Here is a 14,569-nt window from a genome sequence, read left to right on the forward strand (position 1 = left end):
ATAGTTTAAGATCCCACTTAGATCATAAGAAGTCAGTACAGTAAGATTTTGCCCATTCATTAACCTCGGGCTTTAGTGAACACTGCTTTTGATGTGAAAATAGGTGCAGGTCATTGAGCTTGATAACGACAGGAACAGCATTTTGTGTTCAACTAACGGTTTTTCCATCAGCCCACACTCTAGGATTTACATTTTGTTCAATTAATAGGAGAGAAAGAGCAGGCTCCATCTTCATGAAAACAGAGGCCTGGACCTTGCTCAGTATATCACTCTCCAGAAGGGGTGAGGGAGATTCTGGCAAGATTAGAAACTCGAGAAAATAGCACAGAGTCCTACTTGCAGCTTAAAGGACAACTGAAGTAATAACATTTGGCTCATCCAGACAGTCCCATTACGGTAGTGGATCAGGCGGAAAGCAGACCAGGGGCTTCAGTGAGCACACAGAAAGTTGTCCCAGTGTCCAAAAGAAGCCGGCTGATTGGCCCGCCACAGTTATTAATACCCAGGTTCCTCAGGTGTAATTAGGATGGAAGCTCGTGTGGGGACCCGGGCACCTTCAGTCCCTATTGTGTTCAGAGTCCAAGCCCTGGGGCCTACACCTTGGGGGGCAGTCTTTTCTCCAGTGTGGTCCTTGCAGACTGGACATGGAGCTGGGGGCAGCTTAGATGCCTGAGGGCAATCCCATTCGAGATGCCCCTCCCTTCCACAGTAATAGCAAGTCCACCCCTTTTCACCTGGGTCCCTCTGGGCATTTTTCTCAGACTGTTTAAGAGTGGATCTAACAGCCATTGTTGGGGCTTCAGTCTGTTGCCTGGTTCTTTTCTGTTCTTGTTTTCGTCTTCATATTATCTACCATAATACACCATCTGAGCCAGCTGTAACAGTTTTGTTGTTGTTGTTGTTTTTAAATTGACTTGGTCCAAACAGTGTTTTCATAACTTATGGCAGATATCTGGAGCTGACTGTGTGAAAAATCTATTTTTTAAGATCATTCCTCCTTTGCACTTTTGGGAGCAATGTCAGTAAACTTGCAGAGAGCTTCCCATAGTCTGTCTAGAAATTTACCAGGAGTTTCCTTCTCTCCCTGTTCTATGTCAGCCAACTTAGCATAGTCTATAATGTCTCAGCATGCGCCCTCTTGAGTCCTTAAAGAATACATCCAGCAAAGTGGCTCTGTTGTGGGAACTGCTTGGCTTCCAGTAAAGAGGAAGGCTATTGCATGTTCCCTCTTTCCCTTTGTCTCACATTCAAACCATTCATCTCCAAAAGCAGTAGCTCCCCAAAACTCAAGTTCTCGGGTCAGGAGTCAGTGTCTATCCTAAGACATGCATTACATCTCTCCAAGTAAGGTCACAGAGTAAAGTTAGTCCCATAAAGACTTCTATGTACTTTTTGGAACCACAATTGGGACTGTTAGAATTTCTACCGAGGCTGAGTCAACCCCTCCTGGAAGAGTGACCTAATTCTCAGCCTTTTAGTTGGGAACCCTGCATACAGGGACAAAGTAAGAGGATAGTTGAAGGTTTCACACCCAAATCTGGACCCGTAGGACATAAGTCTGTCATGTCTCATGGAGAGGTAAAGAGCAATGCATATGTTACTTCTACCCATTTCCCTTGTTTTCTACAGAACCAATCTAATTACAAAGCAGTATTATAATTGAGACCCTTCAGCAGGCCAGCCTTCCCCATCTTCCAAAGAATACCATGGCCATTCAGTATCACAGAAGAAAATCAGGCATGTCTTTTTAAACTCCGGGGATCAAAGGTTCTAGTTTTTAAAATACATTTTAAAGGAGTGGTTCTGGAACTGCCAGCTCCCATCTGTAAGAGGGGGAAAAAGCTGCATCCACAGCTGTGGCTTCTTTCCACAGAGGCGTCCCTCCCTGCTCTAGATGGGGGTGCAGACGGACTTTCCACTGAAGCTTCCCTTCCCTACTCAGACTTAGTCTGTCCCTTGCCAATGCAGGCGCCTTACTTGCCCCTCCCAGTTCTACCACCGAGGTAGAGTGGAGACGCACCAGGGGTAGACCTGATGGCATCCCAGGTTGATTTCCAGTTCCTTACCACCAAGACCTTCGTTTGATTTCCCCTTTTCCTCTGATACCGCTCATGGTGGAGCAGAGCAGTCTTTTGGAATGTTTCCCAAGCTAGGACTACTCGGGGAAGCATCCATTGACGTGTGCCAGGGCACATTCCCGAGCACAGTCCTGACCACAGTGGAAACACTGAGTCATAAAGGGACAAACAACAATGTCCCTTGAGTGTCACCACGCCAGCATATGTGATAGCAAAAGGGTCAGCCAGTGAGGAAAAGTGATTTTTGTCCTCAAGCTACGAGGGTCAGTCCTTCCGGTTCATTTCCACAGCTTCCACAAAAGAAATGTCTAAGGGGTTGAGACAGAAGCCATCAGAGAGCCTTCTCTGGTCTGCTAAGAGCTAGCACTACCAAAGAAAAAAGCCCACTGTAATTCCAATCTAACCACATCCTGCAATTCCCGATCTGTGTCCTCAGAAGCCTCATGGTCACCAGCAATGCCTCCAGCCAAATAGTTTAGAGGCACAGCTATGACAAGGACTCACTTTTAGGACTCTGGTCCCCGAGGCAGTCAGCCAAGAGAGTGACCTCTAGCCTGAGAGACGTTCCTGGAGGTGGAGCTCCGCTTCCCTCCCAAACGTGCTCACATAACTTTCAGCTCCTAGCAAGGCTAGGTGCTTCCATACTTGGGATCTAATAAAAGTACATAGTGATGGCATGATCACAAATCCACTGAAAGTCTTTGATCCGACAGGCTAGTTCAGTAGTTCTAACTCCCCACATAATTATAAAATGGGCAAAGAGACCAGGAAATGGTGATGCAGAAAGGAAAGTTCGGCTCACACGTTTGGCCCATTTCTTGCCACTCCCCTCATAGGGATGTTGGGTGTCTCTTGTCATTGACAAGTTGGTACAAACCCCTACAAAGCTCCCCTTTTGGGGGCTGCCTTCAGTCATTATGTGACACCGCAAAATTGCAGAGCAGGGCTCATCACATGCTTTGTCTGGGGTGGGGAGGGCATTTATTCACACAAGTGCAACCATAGAGTTAGTAAAGTAAAGCAGAAAACATGTACATTGAGAAAGCAGAGAGGCTACAGCGCTGGGTGTTCTTACCTTGTCCTGAAGATCCCGGGCCATCCCCCAAGATGATAGCTTACAGTGAATGATATCAGATTTGTTATCTCTGAAGAAGAACATTTAGCTTCAGGACCAGGGACCAGGCTTGATCACTCAAGAGTTTTTGTGTAGCAGAGGTTTTTTAAAATGTAAAAGAGACAGAGAAAGCTTCTAACATAGGCATCAGAGTGGGGACAGAGAGCGCCCCCCTCACTAGTCTAAGCAAGGTAGTTATATACTTTTTAAATTGGTTATTACAATAAATCAAAAGACTATCTCATGGTTGTAAAGATCTTACTAGACCCACTCCCATAATATACATTCTAAGATAACATAATTAGTCAGAAGGTTCTCAAGAAGGAGAAACACGACCTCAAGCAGGATACATTGTTGTTATATATTCCTTACTAAGACTATGGAATGTAGGGGGTGGGGGTGGGGGGAAGTGTCGTTTCCTCCTCCTTAAGAATTCCAGACCCCGATCTCCTCCTTGAGAACCCCAGACACATTTTTCCTCCTCCTTCTCCTCCTCCTTGGGGACCCGGGATTTCTTATCAGCATGCCTAGGAATTGACTCTCTCACTGTGTGAAGTCAGAGAAAAACAAACATCTCGTGATGTCACTTATATGTAGCCAGAGACAGACAAATATCATATGATATCACTTACATGTATCATATGGCACAAATGAACTTATTTCCAAAAAAAAAAAAAAATAGACTCACATAGAAAACAAACTTACGGTCACCAAAAGAGGGAGGGAGAGTGGGATAAATTAGGAGTTTGGGATTAACATACACTTACAACTTTATATGTTGTGTTTCAGCTGCATAACCTTTCCTGACTCTTTGTGACCCCATGGACTGAAGCATGCCCAGCTTCCCTGTCCTCCATCATCTCCCTAAGATCACTCAAACTCACATCCATTGAGTCGGTGATATCACATAACTATGTAATCCTCTGTTGTCCCCTTCTTCTCCTGTCTTCAATCTTTCCCAGCATCAGGGTCTTTTCTAATGATCTGGCTCTTTGCGTTAGGTGGCCAAAGTATTGGAGCTTCAACTTTATCATCAGTCCTTCCAATGAATCTTTAGGATTGACTTCCTTTAGGACTGACTGGTTGGATCTCCTTGCATTCCAAGGGCCTCTCAGGAATCTTCTCCAATACCGCAGCTCAAAAGCATCAATTCTTCAGCGCTCAGTTTTGTTCATAGTCCAAATTTCACATCCATACATGACCACTGGAAAAACCCTAGCTTTGACTAGATGGGCCTTCATTGGCAAAGTAATGTCTCTGCTTTTTAACATGCTGTCTAGGTTTGTTATAACTTTTTTTCCAAGGAGCAAGTGTGTTTTAATTTCATGGCTGCAGTCACCATCTGCAGAGATTTTGGAGCCCATGGAAATAAAGTCTTTCACTGTTTCCATTGTTTCCCTATCTATTTGCCACAAGTGATGGGACTGGATGCCATGATCTTCATTTTTTGAATGTTGAGTTTTAAGCCAGGTTTTTCACTCTCCTCTTTCACCTTCAACAAGAGGCTCTTTAGTTCTTATTCACTTTCTTCCAGAAGGTGGTGCCATCCACATATCTGAGGTTATTGATACTTCTCCAAACAATATAGATTAACAACAAAGACTTACTATATATCAGGGGGAACTATGCTCAATATCTTATAATAATCTAAAAAGGAACAGAATATGAAAAATAATGTATATATGTGCATATATAGGTATATAACTGAATCACTATGCTGTATACTTGAAACTAATACAACATTGTAAATTTCAACTTAGAAAAAGAAAAATAAAAAGCAGCATGCTTCCAAAATAGGTATGAAGAGGTGTTGCTAGTATATTGTTTGTCAGTTGTTTATTTTTTGTCTGGATTCTGTGAGTCAGCTATGTGCACATGGGCCCATCTTCTTAATTTATTTATGACTCTTCCCCATTTGTAATAACAAAAGTTTGAATTACATGATCAGTGAGACTTAGTCTGGAGCTTTGTGTGTGTGTGTGTGTGTGTGTGTGTGTGTGTGTGTGTGTGTGTGTGTGTTTTATTTGAAGGATAATTACAGAATGTTATTGTTTTCTGCCAAGTATCAACATGAATCAGTCACAGTAGTCTGGATATTAATAAAGATACTTCTCTCAAAGCAGGCAAAATCAGCACCAGTTTAGAGAACACTGTGCAACCGTTTGCCCTAATTGCTATTTATCCCAAGACCATTTCCGATGTCTCAGGCTGTTTTGACAGTGACGTGAGATTCCACTGGGATCTTAGTCAACAGTCTGAATTAGGAAGCACTGTCACCTTCTGGATCTTCATATTTATCGTCTAGTGAATTACTTCACCATTCCCCAGGAGACACACCCTGGAAATCATTTCTGTTGAACTTGAATAGAGAAGGCATCATTTCAACAGACACTCATCCTGTTTAGAAAGGCATTGATATTCTAAAGCAAACAAGCATGGCCAGGACATGTTTAGGGTTTTTTGTTTGTTGGTTGGTTGGTTAGTTTTCCCCCAAGCTATATGGCACTATGACTACATTACAAAAAATGCAGCAAAATGCTCTCTGTAAGCTTAACTACAGAACATAATGGACTGTGGGTAACTTCAGGTAATTAATGAGGAGGAAGCTAATTAGCACCAAGGGTTACAGAAGGTTTATGATTTCCTCCAGCTGCCCTTGGCACCTGCTGACCACTATGTCGAGGCCCTTTCCTCCTCTGACTATCATCTGAGAATCTGAAATCTCAGATATCCCCATTAAGAAACAGAGACCAGACAAGCATCCCCATGTTAGATCCCCTTTATCAAGACGACTGCCCTGGCCTAGCAGCAAAAACTCTAGCGACACTCCTGTTGCACCTGCTTAGCAAAGTAGATTCTACCATAAGCCAGAGAAAGCAACAGCAGAACTAAAATTTTCACCTTTTTAAATTCCCACAATTATTTTGTTGACTATCCCAGTTTGTTTTCAAGTGAGGTCTCAGAGGAAATGACATTGTGGTGCCTAAGTCCACCCTTAAACTCTACCACTCAATATAGCCACTTGAGTATAACCATCTGTGTGACAAGAGGCATGCTCCTTTAACTACTTTTTTTTTTTTTCTTTCAGAAAGGAGTACATCATTTAAAATGAGTGAGTAGCTAAATTTAGATTTCAAAATGCTGAGAGTCAGTAGCATAGAAATAAAAGTTTTGAGTAAAATCTTTTTATTTTTACTTTTGAGTAAAATCTTATAATAACTATGATAGAAGTCCCCATAGTCTGGTGCCATGAATATTTGTTGGGTTTTTTAAAAACACATCTCAAGTTAGGTTAAAGTAGAAAAAGGAGTTATATAGAAAATCAAAAAAGGAGAAGAGACATAGGAATCAGGGGTGGGAGTTGAATTGTGACTCTTTCTGTTTCCTTTTTCTGATCCTATCCTCAGGAGTGTTCACTCTTTGTCATTCATTTAATCCATGAAGATGGAATCCTGGCTTTCAGCTCACCCGGTCTCACACCTTTCCAGGTGTCTCTCACCATTTGTTTGAAAACCAAAAAATATCTAGTAACACCACTCTAGTAAAAACACTGCCTATAATCATTCCCCTACTGATTCCTTGGAAGAATCCTCCTGCTCAGCATTTGAGGCAACTGCTGTTGCTTAGTCATTCAGCCATGTACAACTCTTTGCCACACTATGGACTGTAACCTGCCAGGCTCCTCTGTCTATGGAATTTATTAGGCAAGGATACTGGAGTGGGTTGCCATTTCCTTCTCCAGGGGGTCTTCCCAACCCAGAGATCGAACCCACGTCTCCTGCATTGGCAGGTGGATTCTTTACTACTGAGCCACCTGGGAAACCACTTGATGTAATAACACCTGGTTATTCAGGAGAGCCCTGAATCCTAGTCCTCATGATCCCAACCAGGTGGAGTATCCCAAATGGGGAAAGGGTGTAAGAGGAAAAAGCAGCCACAAATATCAAATACATATGATTAGGGCAGAAAGAAGGAAAGACTGATTTTACTTGGTTACCTGGGACATACATGACATATTAGATGGTGCTTCTGTTGAACCTTGAAAGACAAATAGGTGATCACAAAGACAGAGCAGTCTGAGGGGGAGGGAGACCTCCAAAGAGTATACTACCCAAAGCAATCTATAGATTCAATGCAATCCCTATCAAGCTACCAATGCTATTTTTCAGAGAACTAGAACAAATTATTTCACAATTTGTATGGAAATACAAAAAACCTTGAATAGCCAAAGCAATCTTGAGAAAGAAGAATGGAACTGGAGGAATCAACCTGCCTGACTTCAGACTCTACTACAAAGCCACAGTCATCAAGACAGTATGGTACTGGCACAAAGACAGAAATATAGATCAATGGAACAGAATAGAAAGCCCAGAGATAAATCCATGCACCTATGGACACCTTATCTTTGACAAAGGAGACAAGAATATACAATGGAGAAGAGACAATCTCTCTAACAAGTGGTTCTGGGAAAACTGGTCAACCACTTGTAAAAGAATGAAACTAGAACACTTTCTAACACCATACATAAAAATAAACTCAACATGTATTAAAGATCTAAATGTAAGACCAGAAATATAAAACTACTAGAGGAAAAGATAGGCAAAACACTTTCTGACATAAATCACAGCAGGATACTCTATGACCCACCTCCCAGAGTAATGGAAATAAAAGCAAAAACAAAAAAAATTAGACCTAATTAAACTTAAAAGCTTTTGCACAATGAAGGAAATTATAAGCAAGGTGAAAAGATAACCTTCAGAATGGGACAAAATAATAACAAATGAAGCAACTGACAAAGAATTAATCTCAAAAATATACAAGCAACAGCTGCAGCTCAATTCCAGAAAAATAAACAACCCAATCAAAAAATGGGCCAAAGAACTAAACAGACATTTCTCCAAAGAAGACATACAGATGGCTAACAAACACATGAAAAGAAGCTCAACATCATTCATTATCAGAGAAATGCAAATCAAAACCACAATGAGGTACCATCTCACACCAGTCAGAATAGGTGCTATCACCGTCTACAAACAGTAAATTTTGGAGAGGATGCAGAGAAAAGGGAACCCTCTTACACTGTTGGTGGGAATGCAAACTAGTATAGCCACTATGGATAACAGTGTGGAGATTCCTTAAAAAACTGGACATAGAAGTGACATATGACCCAGCAATCCCACTGCTGGGCATACACACCAAGGAAACCAGAATTGAAAAAGACACATGTACCTCAATGTTCATCGCAGCACTGTTTACAATAGCCAGGACATGGAAGCAACCTAGATGTCCATCAGCAGATGAATGTGTAAGAAAACTGTAGTACATATGCACACTAGAATATTACTTAACCATTAAACAGAATGCATTTGAATCAGTTCTAATGAGCTGGATGAAACTGGAGCCTATTATACACAGTGAAGTTAAGTCAGAAAGAAAATCACCAATACAGTATACTAACGTATATATGTGGAATTTAGAAAGATGGTAATGATGACCCTATATGTGAGACAGCAAAAGAGACACAGATGTAAAGAACAGTCTTTTGGACTCTGTGGGAGAAGGCAAGGGTGGGAGGATTTGAGAGGGTAGCATTGAAACGTGTATATTATCATATGTGAAGCGGATCACCAGTCCAGGTTTTATGCATGAGACAGGGTGCCCAGGGCTGGTGCACTGGGATGACCCTGAGGGATGGGATGGGGAGGGAGGTGGGAGGGGGTCCTGGATGGGGAACACATGTGTGTCCCTGACTGATTCATGTCGATGTATGGCAAAAACCACTACAATATTGCAAAGTAATTAGCCTCCAATTAAAATTAATTAATTAATTTTCAAAAATACAGCAGGCAAGCACCTTCTTGGGGAATGCAATTAGTGTGGCAGAAGTTTTGATAGGTGAGGAGATCTCTTCAAGAAAATTAGAGATACCAAGGGAACATTTCATGCAAAGATGGGTCTGATAAAGGACAGAAATGGTATGGATGTAACAGAAGCAGAATATATTAAGAAGAGATGGCAAGAATACACAGAAGAACTGCAAAAAAAAATATCTTCACGAGCTAGATAATCACGATGGTGTGAACAATCACTTAAAGCCAGACATCCTGGAATGTGAAATCAGGTGGGCCTTAGAAAGCATCACTACGGACAAAGCTAGTGGAAGTGAAAGAATTCCAGTTGAGCTATTTCAAATCCTGAAAAATGATGTTGTGAAAGTCTTGCACTCAATATGCCAGCAAATTTGGAAAACTCAGCAGTGGCCACAGGACTCAAAAAGGTCCTTTTTCATTCCAATCCCAAAGAGAGGCAAAGCCAAAGAATGCTCAAACTACCACACAATTGCACTCATCTCACACGCTAGTAAAGTAATACTCAAAATTCTCCAAGCCAGGCTTCAGCAATATGTTAACCGTGAACTTCCAGATGTTCAATTTGCTTTTAGAAAAGTCAGAAGAACCAGAGATCAAATTGCCAATATCTGCTGGATCATCAAAAAAGCAAGCGAGTTCCAGAAAAACATCTATTTCTGCTTTATGGATTATGCCAAAGCCTTTGACTGTGTGGATCACAATAAACTGTGGAAAATTCTGAAGGAGATGGGAATACCAGACCACCTGACCTGCCTCTTGAGAAACCTGTATGCAGGTCAGGAAGCAACAGTTAGAACTGGACATGGAATAACAGACTGGTTCCAAATAGGAAAAGGAGTACATCAAGGCTATATATTGTCACCCTGCTTATTTAACTTATATGCAGAGTACATCATGAGAAACTCTGGCCTGGAAGAAGCACAAGCTGGAATCAAGATTGCTGGGACAAACATCAATAACCTCAGATATGCAGATGATACCACCCTTATGGCAGAAAGTGAAGAACTAAAAAGCTTCTTGATGAAAGTGAAAAAGGAAAGTGAAAAAGTTGGCTTAAAGCTTAACATTCAGAAAACTAAGATCATGGCATCTGGTTCCATCACTTCATGGGAAATAAATGGGGTGACAGTGGAAACAGTGTCAGACTTTATTTTGAGGGGGCTCCAAAATCACTGCAGATTGTGACTGCAGCCATGAAATTAAAAGACACTTACTCCTTGGAAGGAAAGTTAGGATCAACCTAGATAGCATATTTAAAAGCAGAGACATTACTTTGTCAACAAAGGTCCGTCTCGTCAAGGCTATGGTTTTTCCAGTGGTCATGTACGGATGTGACAGTTGGACTATAAAAAGTGCTGAGCACCGAAGAATTGATGTTCTTGAACTGTGGTGTTGGAGAAGACTCTTGAGAGTCCCTTGGACTGCAAGGAGATCCAACCAGTCCATCCTAAAGGAGATCCAACCAGTCCATCGTAAAGGAGACCAGTCCTGGGTGTTCATTGGAAGGACTGATGCTGAAGCTGAAACTCCAATACTTTGGCCACCTCATGCGAAGAGTTGACTCATTGGAAAAGACCCTGATGTTTGGAGGGATTGGGGGCAGGAGGAGAAGGGGACGACAGAGAATGAGATGGCTGGATGACATCACCGACTCGATGGACATGAGTTTGAGTAAACTCCGGGAGTTGGTGATGGACGGGGAGGCCTGGCGTGCTGTGATTCATGGGGTCGCAAAGAGTCAGACACGACTGAGTGACTGAACTGAAGTGAACTGAACTGATGGGATCATCATAACCAAGACTGGAGAAAAAATTCAGCAGCTTTCCCTGGGGCCCTTGCATGCTGTGCTTAAGAATTTAGAATTAGTCCCATGTTCAATAGGAAGCCCTTGAAGGATTTTAGGAAGATTTGCCTTTTTAAAGGGATTCCCAGGTGGCTGGGTGGTAAAGAATTCACCTGCCATTGCAGGAGATGAAGGTTTGATCCCTGTGTTGGGAAGATCCTCTGGCGAATGAAATGGCTACCCACTCCAGTGTTCCTGACTCAAAAATCCCATGGACAGAGGATCCTGGAGGGCTACAGTCCATGGAGTGACAAAGAGTTGAACATGATGAGTGACTTAGAATGCACACAGTGTTAAATTTTATACTCCAGCAACTTCACTGGCAATGAACTGGGGCTAGACGTAAGGAAGAAGCAACAGAGACACAATGGAAAGCTTTGATATTCAATTCCATCATCAATGCTTATTGTTTAAATTAGCTTTTATTGGAGCACAGTTACTTTGCAATGCCGGATTAGTTTCTGCTCTACAGCAAAGTGAAGACGTGTATTCCCTCTTTGTGGATATCTTCCCCGTCTAGGTCACCACGGAATACTATGAGGATTTCATGAGCTATGCAGTAGGATCTCAATAGTTATCCATTTCATACATAGTATCAATAGTGTACATGTCAATCCCTGCCATCCAGTTCACCGACCAGGCCCTTTCGCCCTTTGGCGTCCATGTTTGTCCTCTACATTTTTGTCTCTACTTTGCAAATAAGATCATTTATACCATTTTTCCAGATTCCACATATATGTATGCATTAATATATGATGCCTTTTTTTTTTTTTTTTCTGACTTACTTCACTCTGTATGACAGACTCTGGGTCCATCCACATCTATACAAATGATCCAACGTTGTTCCTTTTTATGGCTTAGTAATACTTTTTTAACAATAATGTAATGGGATTAATGAAAAACATGTATTTCATTCTTCAAGTTCTTTCAGTTGGACCATCATGAATCATTCATAAATACTTGAGTAGCTTAAATGGTTAAGATTTTTTTTTCTGTTGTAATTACTGTCTTATTAGGTGCTTAAATGATTATGACTCTATCGATGCCTTGAAGATTAAAACATCAGCAGCAAGCATTGTAGAGTTAAGAATACAGTGCATTCATTCTGTGATGTACATCCCATGTAAGTGTGTCTGATTACAGCCTCACTCAGGGTAAAACTTGGATGTTTAAGAAAGTACCATTCGTTTCACCATCTCTGTCCCATGGGGCATTAGACAGCATAAAAAGATGGGAAAGATGTAAAGGATTAAAATATTTCTGGCCAATATATATTTATAATTCAGACTACAGAAGATTTATTCTGCTCTTTAGAGGGAAAATAATTAGTAGCTTTGGTTTTATATTTACAAAACTGTGTCATCTAATATTTAGCTTGCTGAATATGCATTGTCTTTATAACTAATAGTTTAAGTATGGTCACCATCAGATATTCCATTAATGCCATAGTCAATACAGCCATAACATCTGTTTTATAGATTCTTTAAATTTCTACAATGCTATGCTATTTCTGGTATCACTAACAGTATGATAATTATTAATATGACTATGAGGACTAGCTTAGGAGTCAAAATGTACTGCCATTTCCCAGTTATTTTCATGATTTGCTGTGTGATTTTTTAGTAATTTCACCACTTGTGTCATTTTCTATCCAAATAAGAAGCAGTCCACATAGGTTAACTCTAGTCTCTCCTAGTCAGGAAATTCTCAAATGTGTACCATGATGTTCCTGGAGGACATGTAGTATTTCTAGGGACTAAAATCAGATGTTGGCCTTTGTCAGACAAAGACAAACAAGCCATCTTCTCAGAAACCTATTTTGTTTAAAAACTGCCTCATTCCAGATAAAGGCATTATTAGAGTTATTTACAAGTAAAGGTCAGTCTGTGTGTTATTCCCTCCAAACTACCAGCTGTTACTGTATTTTGATGTTTAGCTTTCTTTTATTATTATTATTATTATTATTATTATTATTATTATTGTCTCTAAATTATACCTCTGTTTCCATTGTTTGTTGAAGAACCACCTCTTAAAATGATATTATGTATATTTTCATTTCCAAAATCAATGGATGACTTTGTAGCAACATCCCCTGTGTCACAAATTATTCTCCAGGCACATATGTAGATTTGCAGATTAGCAGAGGGACTCTAGATTCTCAACCGTTAGTTTCTTATGGTATTTAGGACTAATTTCCAACATAGTGTCAGGTAAAGTCATTATCATTAAAAAAAAAAAATTAGGAAGCTCAACATCCTTAAGCCAAATAGATAGCTGAATTGGAGAAGTCGATAGGTAAATATTCTATCCTTTCCTACATATCCCATCCCCTTCCCATCTACAGAATAAATATTTATTTTTTGTTAATTGAAAATGATTTCTAATTTGTCCCATTGTGTGACTACTCTATAAAGCTCAAATTTAACCTTCATCCACCATACAGCCCTTCCAGAGACATCTTTTTAGGGTTTAAACTGGCCAGATCCAATATCACTTATAAGCAAAAATTGTAAGTTGAAATACAATAAATTTTATGTTTTACCCTTTTATTAATCTTGACATGTTTATTAATCCAGGCAATTTATTAAGCATAGCAAAGTCTTATTTTGTAGATGTACATGTTAAAAAAAAAGACACCCTGAGGCACTGTTGTTGTAAGGAAAAATTAGAACAATCTCTCTGAAAGACTTAGCAATACACCTCATGTTTTAAAGTAAACATATGTGACCCAGTAAAATTTCTTCTTTAAAAAAACAAAACAAAACAAAACTTTAATTAGAATGTATATATCATACAAATACATTTATATATCTTTTATTACATACACATGCATATTATACAGATGTATATGTATACACATGTATATACACAGATGTATATCTTTATATACAGGTACAAGTATAGGTAGAAGAAACATAGATACAAAAACAACTTAAATGACCAGAATGGATTGTTGATTAAACATATTGAGATGAATTATTAATTTTGCACGTGCTATTTAGGAAGCTTCTCTAGGATAAAACCCAGATACAGAGTAGAATGCACTCTCTTTTTCTGAACATATAGATATATGTGTGGACACACTTCAATATTTCTAACGCAAGAGTTGACTCTGAGGAGTGGTGCTGGAAGACAAGAGGGATAGACAGGATGAGAGGAGTGTTTACATTGTCTATACTTTTGCTCAGTTCAGATTTTTGCCACATCAAAGTAATACTTTAATCCTGTAAAGAGACAAGGGTCATTAAAACAAAAACGAGATGAGAATCAAAGTGGAGAATGTCTTTTACTTGACTACAGTGTCATTTTTGTAATTCTTATGATCTCAAACTAAACTATATTTTCAGAACCTCCCAGGCATTTTCTTTTCTATTTGCTTGAAATATTCTTTATTCATCTCCCTCCCCACCAATACGCCTCTTGAATCTCAGAACCCAGTGCAATCTTTGGCTCCTTCATGTGTATTTTTCTTTTCACCATGTGGTTGATGCTATAGGTTTCTTGTCCATCCCCCTCCTAGGGACCTTCTGCTGCTTCAGAGAATGCGAAGTTAAAATTTAACTTCCCAGGCTCCTTTTGTAGCTGTTTCTTGATGCTAAGTAGGTTTTGCTATCCGGAAGCCCTTGTAGGGAGTTGTAAGATTTTTCTGCACCAGTGTTGCAGT

The sequence above is a fragment of the Cervus elaphus genome, chromosome 33, assembly GCF_910594005.1.
Source record: "Cervus elaphus chromosome 33, mCerEla1.1, whole genome shotgun sequence".
In the NCBI taxonomy this organism is placed as follows: domain Eukaryota; kingdom Metazoa; phylum Chordata; class Mammalia; order Artiodactyla; family Cervidae; genus Cervus; species Cervus elaphus.